This window comes from Oncorhynchus gorbuscha, linkage group LG20 (assembly GCF_021184085.1).
Source record: "Oncorhynchus gorbuscha isolate QuinsamMale2020 ecotype Even-year linkage group LG20, OgorEven_v1.0, whole genome shotgun sequence".
Taxonomy (NCBI): domain Eukaryota; kingdom Metazoa; phylum Chordata; class Actinopteri; order Salmoniformes; family Salmonidae; genus Oncorhynchus; species Oncorhynchus gorbuscha.
This window is the reverse complement of record NC_060192.1, coordinates 12,458,377-12,472,474: the sequence shown is the minus strand read 5'-3', so window position 1 is coordinate 12,472,474 and position 14,098 is coordinate 12,458,377.

Here is a 14,098-nt window from a genome sequence, read left to right as displayed (position 1 = left end):
AAATTATTGCAGTACTGTTTAAACTAGATGATACAAGTTGCAACCTTGAAATACAGAAATAAACACTTTTCCATAAACAAGGTCTAAATCATGTTTGATGCACTCTGTAGGTTACGTTTTTGCAGTACTGTTTAAAACTAGATGATCTGAACACTGGACAATTTTTCAGCAAGTTGCAACCTTGAAATACAGAAATAAACACTTTTCCATAAACAAGGTCTAAATCATGTTTGATGCACTCTGTAAGTTACGTTTTTGCAGTACTGTTTAAACTAGATGATCTGAACACTGGACAATTTTTCATCAAGTTGCAACCTTGAAATACAGAAATAAACACTTTTCCATAAACAAGGTCTAAATCATGTTTGATGCACTCTGTAGGTTACGTTTTTGAAATACAGAAATAAACACTTTTCCATAAACAAAGTCTAAATCATGTTTGATGCACTTTGTAAGTTACATTTTTGCAGTACTGTTTAAACTAGATGATACAATGTGGACAATTGTCATCAAGTTGCAACCTTGAAATACAGAAATAAACACTTTTCCATAAACAAGGTCTAAATCATGTTTGATGCACTCTGTAGGTTACGTTTTTGCAGTACTGTTTAAAACTAGATGAGAGGAACACTGGACAATTTTTCAGCAAGTTGCAACCTTGAAATACAGAAATAAACACTTTTCCATAAACAAGGTCTAAATCATGTTTGATGCACTTTGTAAGTTACATTATTGCAGTACTGTTTAAACTAGATGATACAATGTGGACAATTGTCATCAAGTTGCAACCTTGTAATACAGAAATAAACACTTTTCCATAAACAAGGTCTAAATCATGTTTGATGCACTTTGTAAGTTACATTTTTGCAGTACTGTTTAAACTAGATGATACAATGTGGACAATTGTCATCAAGTTGCAACCTTGAAATACAGAAATAAACACTTTTCCATAAACAAGGTCTAAATCATGTTTGATGCACTCTGTAGGTTACGTTTTTGAAATACAGAAATAAACACTTTTCCATAAACAAGGTCTAAATCATGTTTGATGCACTCTTGTAAGTTACGTTTTTGCAGTACTGTTTAAAACTAGATGATACAAGTTGCAACCTTGAAATACAGAAATAAACACTTTTCCATAAACAAGATCTAAATCATGTTTGATGCACTCTGTAGGTTACGTTTTTGCAGGTACTGTTTAAAACTAGATGATATAGGAACACTGTGGACAATTTTTCAGCAAGTCGCAACCTTGAAATTCAGAAATAAACACTTTTCCATAAACAAGGTCTAAATCATGTTTGATGCACTCTGTAAATTATTGCAGTACTGTTTAAACTAGATGATACAATGTGGACAATTGTCATCAAGTTGCAACCTTGAAATACAGAAATAAACACTTTTCCATAAACAAGGTCTAAATCATGTTTGATGCACTCTGTAAATTATTGCAGTACTGTTTAAACTAGATGATACAAGTTGCAACCTTGAAATACAGAAATAAACACTTTTCCATAAACAAGGTCTAAATCATGTTTGATGCACTCTGTAGGTTACGTTTTTGCAGTACTGTTTAAAACTAGATGATCTGAACACTGGACAATTTTTCAGCAAGTTGCAACCTTGAAATACAGAAATAAACACTTTTCCATAAACAAGGTCTAAATCATGTTTGATGCACTCTGTAAATTATTGCAGTACTGTTTAAACTAGATACAATGTGGACAATTGTCATCAAGTTGCAACCTTGAAATACAGAAATAAACACTTTTCCATAAACAAGGTCTAAATCATGTTTGATGCACTCTGTAAGTTACGTTTTTGCAGTACTGTTTAAACTAGATGATCTGAACACTGGACAAGTTTTCATCAAGTTGCAACCTTGAAATACAGAAATAAACACTTTTCCATAAACAAGGTCTAAATCATGTTTGATGCACTCTGTAGGTTACGTTTTTGAAATACAGAAATAAACACTTTTCCATAAACAAAGTCTAAATCATGTTTGATGCACTTTGTAAGTTACATTTTTGCAGTACTGTTTAAACTAGATGATACAATGTGGACAATTGTCATCAAGTTGCAACCTTGAAATACAGAAATAAACACTTTTCCATAAACAAGGTCTAAATCATGTTTGATGCACTCTGTAGGTTACGTTTTTGCAGTACTGTTTAAAACTAGATGAGAGGAACACTGGACAATTTTTCAGCAAGTTGCAACCTTGAAATACAGAAATAAACACTTTTCCATAAACAAGGTCTAAATCATGTTTGATTGCACTCTGTAACATTATTGCAGTACTGTTTAAACTAGATGATCTGAACACTGTGGACAATTTTTCAGCAAGTTGCAACCTTGAAATACAGAAATAAACACTTTTCCATAAACAAGGTCTAAATCATGTTTGATGCACTTTGTAAGTTACATTATTGCAGTACTGTTTAAACTAGATGATACAATGTGGACAATTGTCATCAAGTTGCAACCTTGTAATACAGAAATAAACACTTTTCCATAAACAAGGTCTAAATCATGTTTGATGCACTTTGTAAGTTACATTTTTGCAGTACTGTTTAAACTAGATGATCTGAACACTGTGGACAATTTGTCATCAAGTTGCAACCTTGAAATACAGAAATAAACACTTTTCCATAAACAAGGTCTAAATCATGTTTGATGCACTCTGTAGGTTACGTTTTTGCAGTACTGTTTAAAACTAGATTATAGGAACACTGTGGACAATTGTCATCAAGTTGCAACCTTGAAATACAGAAATAAACACTTTTCCATAAACAAGGTCTAAATCATGTTTGATTGCACTCTGTAACATTATTGCAGTACTGTTTAAACTAGATGATACAATCTGGACAATTGTCATCAAGTTGCAACCTTGAAATACAGAAATAAACACTTTTCCATAAACAAGGTCTAAATCATGTTTGATGCACTCTGTAGGTTACGTTTTTGCAGTACTGTTTAAAACTAGAATATAGGAACACTGGACAATTGTCATCAAGTTGCAACCTTGAAATACAGAAATAAACACTTTTCCATAAACAAGGTCTAAATCATGTTTGATGCACTCTGTAGGTTACGTTTTTGCAGTACTGTTTAAAACTAGATGAGAGGAACACTGGACAATTTTTCAGCAAGTTGCAACCTTGAAATACAGAAATAAACACTTTTCCATAAACAAGGTCTAAATCATGTTTGATTGCACTCTGTAACATTATTGCAGTACTGTTTAAACTAGATGATCTGAACACTGGACAATTTTTCAGCAAGTTGCAACCTTGAAATACAGAAATAAACACTTTTCCATAAACAAGGTCTAAATCATGTTTGATTGCACTCTGTAACATTATTGCAGTACTGTTTAAACTAGATGATACAATGTGGACAATTGTCATCAAGTTGCAACCTTGAAATACAGAAATAAACACTTTTCCATAAACAAGGTCTAAATCATGTTTGATGCACTCTGTAGGTTACTTTTTTTGCAGTACTGTTTAAAACTAGATGATAGGAACACTGGACAATTTTTCAGCAAGTTGCAACCTTGAAATACAGAAATAAACACTTTTCCATAAACAAGGTCTAAATCATGTTTGATTGCACTCTGTAACATTATTGCAGTACTGTTTAAACTAGATGATCTGAACACTGTGGACAATTTTTCAGCAAGTTGCAACCTTGAAATACAGAAATAAACACTTTTCCATAAACAAGGTCTAAATCATGTTTGATTGCACTCTGTAACATTATTGCAGTACTGTTTAAACTAGATGATACAATGTGGACAATTGTCATCAAGTTGCAACCTTGAAATACAGAAATAAACACTTTTCCATAAACAAGGTCTAAATCATGTTTGATGCACTCTGTAGGTTACGTTTTTGCAGTACTGTTTAAAACTAGATGAGAGGAACACTGGACAATTTTTCAGCAAGTTGCAACCTTGAAATACAGAAATAAACACTTTTCCATAAACAAGGTCTAAATCATGTTTGATTGCACTCTGTAACATTATTGCAGTACTGTTTAAACTAGATGATACAATGTGGACAATTGTCATCAAGTTGCAACCTTGAAATACAGAAATAAACACTTTTCCATAAACAAGGTCTAAATCATGTTTGATGCACTCTGTAGGTTACTTTTTTTGCAGTACTGTTTAAAACTAGATGATAGGAACACTGGACAATTTTTCAGCAAGTTGCAACCTTGAAATACAGAAATAAACACTTTTCCATAAACAAGGTCTAAATCATGTTTGATGCACTCTGTAGGTTACGTTTTTGCAGTACTGTTTAAAACTAGATTATAGGAACACTGTGGACAATTGTCATCAAGTTGCAACCTTGAAATACAGAAATAAACACTTTTCCATAAACAAGGTCTAAATCATGTTTGATTGCACTCTGTAACATTATTGCAGTACTGTTTAAACTAGATGATACAATCTGGACAATTGTCATCAAGTTGCAACCTTGAAATACAGAAATAAACACTTTTCCATAAACAAGGTCTAAATCATGTTTGATGCACTCTGTAGGTTACGTTTTTGAAATACAGAAATAAACACTTTTCCATAAACAAGGTCTAAATCATGTTTGATGCACTCTGTAGGTTACGTTTTTGAAATACAGAAATAAACACTTTTCCATAAACAAGGTCTAAATCATGTTTGATGCACTCTTGTAAGTTACGTTTTTGCAGTACTGTTTAAAACTAGATGATACAAGTTGCAACCTTGAAATACAGAAAACACTTTTCCATAAACAAGATCTAAATCATGTTTGATGCACTCTGTAGGTTACGTTTTTGCAGGTACTGTTTAAAACTAGATGATATAGGAACACTGTGGACAATTTTTCAGCAAGTTGCAACCTTGAAATACAGAAATAAACACTTTTCCATAAACAAGGTCTAAATCATGTTTGATGCACTCTGTAGGTAACGTTTTTGCAGTACTGTTTAAACTAGATGATACAAGTTGCAACCTTGAAATACAGAAATAAACACTTTTCCATAAACAAGGTCTAAATCATGTTTGATGCACTCTGTAAATTATTGCAGTACTGTTTAAAGTAGATGATACAATGTGGACAATTGTCATCAAGTTGCAACCTTGAAATACAGAAATAAACACTTTTCCATAAACAAGGTTCTAAATCATGTTTGATGCACTCTGTAAATTATTGCAGTACGGTTTAAACTAGATGATACAATGTGGACAATTGTCATCAAGTTGCAACCTTGAAATACAGAAATAAACACTTTTCCATAAACAAGGTCTAAATCATGTTTGATGCACTCTGTAAATTATTGCAGTACTGTTTAAACTAGATGATACAAGTTGCAACCTTGAAATACAGAAATAAACACTTTTCCATAAACAAGGTCTAAATCATGTTTGATGCACTCTGTAGGTTACGTTTTTGCAGTACTGTTTAAAACTAGATGATCTGAACACTGGACAATTTTTCAGCAAGTTGCAACCTTGAAATACAGAAATAAACACTTTTCCATAAACAAGGTCTAAATCATGTTTGATGCACTCTGTAAATTATTGCAGTACTGTTTAAACTAGATACAATGTGGACAATTGTCATCAAGTTGCAACCTTGAAATACAGAAATAAACACTTTTCCATAAACAAGGTCTAAATCATGTTTGATGCACTCTGTAGGTTACGTTTTTGAAATACAGAAATAAACACTTTTCCATAAACAAAGTCTAAATCATGTTTGATGCACTTTGTAAGTTACATTTTTGCAGTACTGTTTAAACTAGATGATACAATGTGGACAATTGTCATCAAGTTGCAACCTTGAAATACAGAAATAAACACTTTTCCATAAACAAGGTCTAAATCATGTTTGATGCACTCTTGTAAGTTACGTTTTTGCAGTACTGTTTAAAACTAGATGATACAAGTTGCAACCTTGAAATACAGAAAACACTTTTCCATAAACAAGATCTAAATCATGTTTGATGCACTCTGTAGGTTACGTTTTTGCAGGTACTGTTTAAAACTAGATGATATAGGAACACTGTGGACAATTTTTCAGCAAGTTGCAACCTTGAAATACAGAAATAAACACTTTTCCATAAACAAGGTCTAAATCATGTTTGATGCACTCTGTAGGTTACGTTTTTGCAGTACTGTTTAAACTAGATGATACAAGTTGCAACCTTGAAATACAGAAATAAACACTTTTCCATAAACAAGGTCTAAATCATGTTTGATGCACTCTGTAAATTATTGCAGTACTGTTTAAACTAGATGATACAATGTGGACAATTGTCATCAAGTTGCAACCTTGAAATACAGAAATAAACACTTTTCCATAAACAAGGTTCTAAATCATGTTTGATGCACTCTGTAAATTATTGCAGTACGGTTTAAACTAGATGATACAATGCGGACAATTGTCATCAAGTTGCAACCTTGAAATACAGAAATAAACACTTTTCCATAAACAAGGTCTAAATCATGTTTGATGCACTCTGTAGGTTACGTTTTTGCAGTACTGTTTAAAACTAGATGATCTGAACACTGGACAATTTTTCAGCAAGTTGCAACCTTGAAATACAGAAATAAACACTTTTCCATAAACAAGGTCTAAATCATGTTTGATGCACTCTGTAAATTATTGCAGTACTGTTTAAACTAGATACAATGTGGACAATTGTCATCAAGTTGCAACCTTGAAATACAGAAATAAACACTTTTCCATAAACAAGGTCTAAATCATGTTTGATGCACTCTGTAGGTTACGTTTTTGAAATACAGAAATAAACACTTTTCCATAAACAAAGTCTAAATCATGTTTGATGCACTTTGTAAGTTACATTTTTGCAGTACTGTTTAAACTAGATGATACAATGTGGACAATTGTCATCAAGTTGCAACCTTGAAATACAGAAATAAACACTTTTCCATAAACAAGGTCTAAATCATGTTTGATGCACTCTGTAGGTTACGTTTTTGCAGTACTGTTTAAAACTAGATGAGAGGAACACTGGACAATTTTTCAGCAAGTTGCAACCTTGAAATACAGAAATAAACACTTTTCCATAAACAAGGTCTAAATCATGTTTGATTGCACTCTGTAACATTATTGCAGTACTGTTTAAACTAGATGATCTGAACACTGGACAATTTTTCAGCAAGTTGCAACCTTGAAATACAGAAATAAACACTTTTCCATAAACAAGGTCTAAATCATGTTTGATGCACTCTGTAGGTTACTTTTTTTGCAGTACTGTTTAAACTAGATGATACAATGTGGACAATTGTCATCAAGTTGCAACCTTGAAATACAGAAATAAACACTTTTCCATAAACAAGGTCTAAATCATGTTTGATGCACTCTGTAGGTTACGTTTTTGCAGTACTGTTTAAAACTAGATTATAGGAACACTGTGGACAATTGTCATCAAGTTGCAACCTTGAAATACAGAAATAAACACTTTTCCATAAACAAGGTCTAAATCATGTTTGATGCACTCTGTAGGTTATGTTTTTGCAGTACTGTTTAAAACTAGATGAGAGGAACACTGGACAATTTTTCAGCAAGTTGCAACCTTGAAATACAGAAATAAACACTTTTCCATAAACAAGGTCTAAATCATGTTTGATTGCACTCTGTAACATTATTGCAGTACTGTTTAAACTAGATGATACAATGTGGACAATTGTCATCAAGTTGCAACCTTGAAATACAGAAATAAACACTTTTCCATAAAGGTCTAAATCATGTTTGATGCACTCTGTAGGTTACGTTTTTGAAATACAGAAATAAACACTTTTCCATAAACAAGGTCTAAATCATGTTTGATGCACTCTGTAGGTTATGTTTTTGCAGTACTGTTTAAACTAGATGATACAATGTGGACAATTGTCAGCAAGTTGCAACCTTGAAATACAGATAAACACTTTTCCATAAACAAGGTCTAAATCATGTTTGATGCACTCTGTAGGTTACGTTTTTGCAGTACTGTTTAAACTAGATGATACAAGTTGCAACCTTGAAATACAGAAATAAACACTTTTCCATAAACAAGGTCTAAATCATGTTTGATGCACTCTGTACGTTACGTTTTTGAAATACAGAAATAAACACTTTTCCATAAACAAGGTCTAAATCATGTTTGATGCACTCTGTAAATTATTGCAGTACTGTTTAAACTAGATGATACAATGTGGACAATTGTCATCAAGTTGCAACCTTGAAATACAGAAATAAACACTTTTCCATAAACAAGGTTCTAAATCATGTTTGATGCACTCTGTAAATTATTGCAGTACTGTTTAAACTAGATGATACAATGTGGACAATTGTCATCAAGTTGCAACCTTGAAATACAGAAATAAACACTTTTCCATAAACAAGGTCTAAATCATGTTTGATGCACTCTGTAAATTATTGCAGTACTGTTTAAACTAGATGATACAAGTTGCAACCTTGAAATACAGAAATAAACACTTTTCCATAAACAAGGTCTAAATCATGTTTGATGCACTCTGTAGGTTACGTTTTTGCAGTACTGTTTAAAACTAGATGATCTGAACACTGGACAATTTTTCAGCAAGTTGCAACCTTGAAATACAGAAATAAACACTGTTCCATAAACAAGGTCTAAATCATGTTTGATGCACTCTGTAGGTTACGTTTTTGAAGTACAGAAATAAACACTTTTCCATAAACAAGGTCTAAATCATGTTTGATGCACTCTTGTAAGTTACGTTTTTGCAGTACTGTTTAAAACTAGATGATACAAGTTGCAACCTTGAAATACAGAAATAAACACTTTTCCATAAACAAGGTTCTAAATCATGTTTGATGCACTCTGTAAATTATTGCAGTACTGTTTAAACTAGATGATACAATGTGGACAATTGTCATCAAGTTGCAACCTTGAAATACAGAAATAAACACTTTTCCATAAACAAGGTCTAAATCATGTTTGATGCACTCTGTAAATTATTGCAGTACTGTTTAAACTAGATGATACAAGTTGCAACCTTGAAATACAGAAATAAACACTTTTCCATAAACAAGGTCTAAATCATGTTTGATGCACTCTGTAGGTTACGTTTTTGCAGTACTGTTTAAAACTAGATGATCTGAACACTGGACAATTTTTCAGCAAGTTGCAACCTTGAAATACAGAAATAAACACTTTTCCATAAACAAGGTCTAAATCATGTTTGATGCACTCTGTAAATTATTGCAGTACTGTTTAAACTAGATGATACAAGTTGCAACCTTGAAATACAGAAATAAACACTTTTCCATAAACAAGGTCTAAATCATGTTTGATGCACTCTGTAAATTATTGCAGTACTGTTTAAACTAGATGATACAAGTTGCAACCTTGAAATACAGAAATAAACACTTTTCCATAAACAAGGTCTAAATCATGTTTGATGCACTCTGTAGGTTACGTTTTTGCAGTACTGTTTAAACTAGATACAATGTGGACAATTGTCATCAAGTTGCAACCTTGTAATACAGAAATAAACACTTTTCCATAAACAAGGTCTAAATCATGTTTGATGCACTCTTGTAAGTTACGTTTTTGCAGTACTGTTTAAAACTAGATGATCTGAACACTGGACAATTTTTCTGCAAGTTGCAACCATGAAATACAGAAATAAACTTTTCCATAAACAAGGTCTAAATCATGTTTGATGCACTCTGTAAATTATTGCAGTACTGTTTAAACTAGATGATACAAGTTGCAACCTTGAAATACAGAAATAAACACTTTTCCATAAACAAGGTCTAAATCATGTTTGATGCACTCTGTAAATTATTGCAATACTGTTTAAACTAGATGATACAAGTTGCAACCTTGAAATACAGAAATAAACACTTTTCCATAAACAAGGTCTAAATCATGTTTGATGCACTCTGTACGTTACGTTTTTGAAATACAGAAATAAACACTTTTCCATAAACAAGGTCTAAATCATGTTTGATGCACTCTGTAAATTATTGCAGTACTGTTTAAACTAGATGATACAATGTGGGCAATTGTCAGCAAGTTGCAACCTTGTAATACAGAAATAAACACTTTTCCATAAACATTATGTCATATTTATGTCAAACCACCACCGCAGACATAGCTCATTAGCATAGCCAAGTAGGAAAAAAATATGCAATCAACAGGATTAAAAGAATAATCATTTCACTAACCTTTTGAAATCTTCATCAGATGACAGTAATATAACATGTTACACAGTACATTCATTTTTTTTCAATAATATGCTATATATATCCACAAATCTCTGTTTGCATCGTTCAAAAAATGCTACCCAAATGTCCTGAGAAATGACGATAGCCCCGGCAGATAACGTCAGCTAACAAGGAATACACATCATAAACTTTGACTAAATATGCATGTTTTACATATGTATAGCAAGATACACTTCTTCTAAATGCAATTGCATTGTTACATTTAATTTTAACGTTACATTTTGGATTCACTAGACTATAATATGGAATCGGCGCTCCATCAGTAGCATCATGACTCCTTTATCTTGGAGTCGACAGAAACCCAAAATTAATACATTAAATATTCCCTTACCTTTGTTGTTCTTCCATCAAACGACCTGGAAGGGATTATACTTACCAAACCAGCATTTAGTTTTCAAGTCTACGTCTTTCGGTTCTCAAAATACCCACATTTCGGTCGAAATTTACGCAAAATTGATGTAGTTGCGCACCAAAACGTTGAAATTATATATTATATGTCTAGTTAACTTGTCAAACTAACTTCATAATCAAGCTTTAACATGTAAAGGTGTACAGCAATTTTGAGAACAAACAGAAACACAGGCACCGTTCAATCGATCTTGGAAGAAAGAGAGCACTTTACCAATGAGCAAAGAAAAGTGACAGCTGTTTTTGATTGACTGGGAGCATACCGCGTGCTCAAACTCTCGCGAGCGGGCGATTCTCACAATGACAAGCCCCATTGAAAGCTGAGATCACGCTGAACACGTGGAGACTGTTCTGGGAGCGGTAACTGTTTGTGGAGGGTGTCTGTGATGACATCAAGGTGGCATAAGTTTTCTGATGAGAAGAGATAGTTTGGGAGAATGCATATTTTGAGAGTTCTGCTTTACACAGAGACACAATTTAAACGGTTTTAAAAGCTTTAGAGTGTTTTCTATTCAATAATATTTTTTATTTGCATATATTAGCAACTTTTGACAAAAAATAATTATGTTTACCATGGGCACGCAATTACTCCAGCGGGGGCAGTAGACAGCCCTATCCCTAAGAGGATAATTATAGGAACACTGTGGACAATTTTCAGCAAGTTGCAACCTTGTAATACAGAAATAAACACTTTTCCATAAACAAGGTCTAAATCATGTTTGATGCACTCTTGTAAGTTACGTTTTTGCAGTACTGTTTAAAACTAGATGATACAAGTTGCAACCTTGAAATACAGAAATAAACACTTTTCCATAAACAAGGTCTAAATCATGTTTGATGCACTCTGTAGGTTACGTTTTTGCAGTACTGTTTAAACTAGATGATAGGAACTCTGTGGACAATTGTCATCAAGTTGCAACCTTGAAATACAGAAATAAACACTTTTCCATAAACAAGGTCTAAATCATGTTTTAATGCACTCTGTAAATTATTGCAGTACTGTTTAAACTAGATACAATGTGGACAATTGTCATCAAGTTGCAACCTTGAAATACAGAAATAAACACTTTTCCATAAACAAGGTCTAAATCATGTTTGATGCACTCTGTAGGTTACGTTTTTGCAGTACTGTTTAAACTAGATACAATGTGGACAATTGTCATCAAGTTGCAACCTTGTAATACAGAAATAAACACTTTTCCATAAACAAGGTCTAAATCATGTTTGATGCACTCTGTAGGTTACGTTTTTGAAATACAGAAATAAACACTTTTCCATAAACAAGGTCTAAATCATGTTTGATGCACTCTGTAAATTATTGCAGTACTGTTTAAACTAAGATGATACAAGTTGCAACCTTGAAATACAGAAATAAACACTTTTCCATAAACAAGGTCTAAATCATGTTTGATTGCACTCTTGTAAGTTACGTTTTTGCAGTACTGTTTAAAACTAGATTATAGGAACACTGTGGACAATTGTCATCAAGTTGCAACCTTGAAATACAGAAATGAACACTTTTCCATAAACAAAGTCTAAATCATGTTTGATGCACTCTGTAGGTTACGTTTTTGCAGTACTGTTTAAACTAGATACAATGTGGACAATTGTCATCAAGTTGCAACCTTGTAATACAGAAATAAACACTTTTCCATAAACAAGGTCTAAATCATGTTTGATGCACTCTGTAGGTTACGTTTTTGAAATACAGAAATAAACACTTTTCCATAAACAAGGTCTAAATCATGTTTGATGCACTCTGTAAATTATTGCAGTACTGTTTAAACTAGATACAATGTGGACAATTGTCATCAAGTTGCAACCTTGAAATACAGAAATAAACACTTTTCCATAAACAAGGTCTAAATCATGTTTGATGCACTCTGTAAATTATTGCAGTACTGTTTAAACTAAGATGATACAAGTTGCAACCTTGAAATACAGAAATGAACACTTTTCCATAAACAAAGTCTAAATCATGTTTGATGCACTTTGTAAGTTACATTTTTGCAGTACTGTTTAAACTAGATGATAGGAACACTGTGGACAATTGTCAGCAAGTTGCAACCTTGAAATACAGAAATAAACACTTTTCCATAAACAAGGTCTAAATCATGTTTGATGCACTCTGTAAGTTACGTTTTTGCAGTACTGTTTAAACTAGATGATAGGAACTCTGTGGACAATTGTCATCAAGTTGCAACCTTGAAATACAGAAATAAACACTTTTCCATAAACAAGGTCTAAATCATGTTTGATTGCACTCTGTAACATTATTGCAGTACTGTTTAAACTAGATGATACAATGTGGACAATTGTCATCAAGTTGCAACCTTGAAATACAGAAATAAACACTTTTCCATAAACAAGGTCTAAATCATGTTTGATGCACTCTGTAAATTATTGCAGTACTGTTTAAACTAGATGATACAAGTTGCAACCTTGAAATACAGAAATAAACACTTTTCCATAAACAAGGTCTAAATCATGTTTGATGCACTCTTGTAAGTTACATTTCTGCAGTACTGTTTAAAACTAGATGATCTGAACACTGTGGACAATTTTTCAGCAAGTTGCAACCATGAAATACAGAAATAGACTTTTCCATAAACAAGGTCTAAATCATGTTTGATGCACTCTGTAAATTATTGCAGTACTGTTTAAACTAGATGATACAATGTGGACAATTGTCATCAAGTTGCAACCTTGAAATACAGAAATAAACACTTTTCCATAAACAAGGTCTAAATCATGTTTGATGCACTCTGTAAATTATTGCAGTACTGTTTAAACTAGATGATACAATGTGGACAATTGTCATCAAGTTGCAACCTTGAAATACAGAAATAAACACTTTTCCATAAACAAGGTCTAAATCATGTTTGATGCACTCTGTAAATTATTGCAGTACTGTTTAAATTAGATACAATGTGGACAATTGTCATCAAGTTGCAACCTTGTAATACAGAAATAAACACTTTTCCATAAACAAGGTCTAAATCATGTTTGATTGCACTCTTGTAAGTTACGTTTTTGCAGTACTGTTTAAAACTAGATGATCTGAACACTGTGGACAATTTTTCAGCAAGTTGCAACCATGAAATACAGAAATAAACTTTTCCATAGACAAGGTCTAAATCATGTTTGATGCACTCTTGTAAGTTACGTTTTTGCAGTACTGTTTAAAACTAGATTATAGGAACACTGGACAATTGTCATCAAGTTGCCACCTTGAAATACAGAAATAAACACTTTTCCATAAACAAGGTCTAAATCATGTTTGATGCACTCTGTAGGTTACGTTTTTGCAGGTACTGTTTAAAACTAGATGATAGGAACACTGGACAATTTTTCAGCAAGTTGCAACCTTGAAATACAGAAATAAACACTTTTCCATAAACAAGGTCTAAATCATG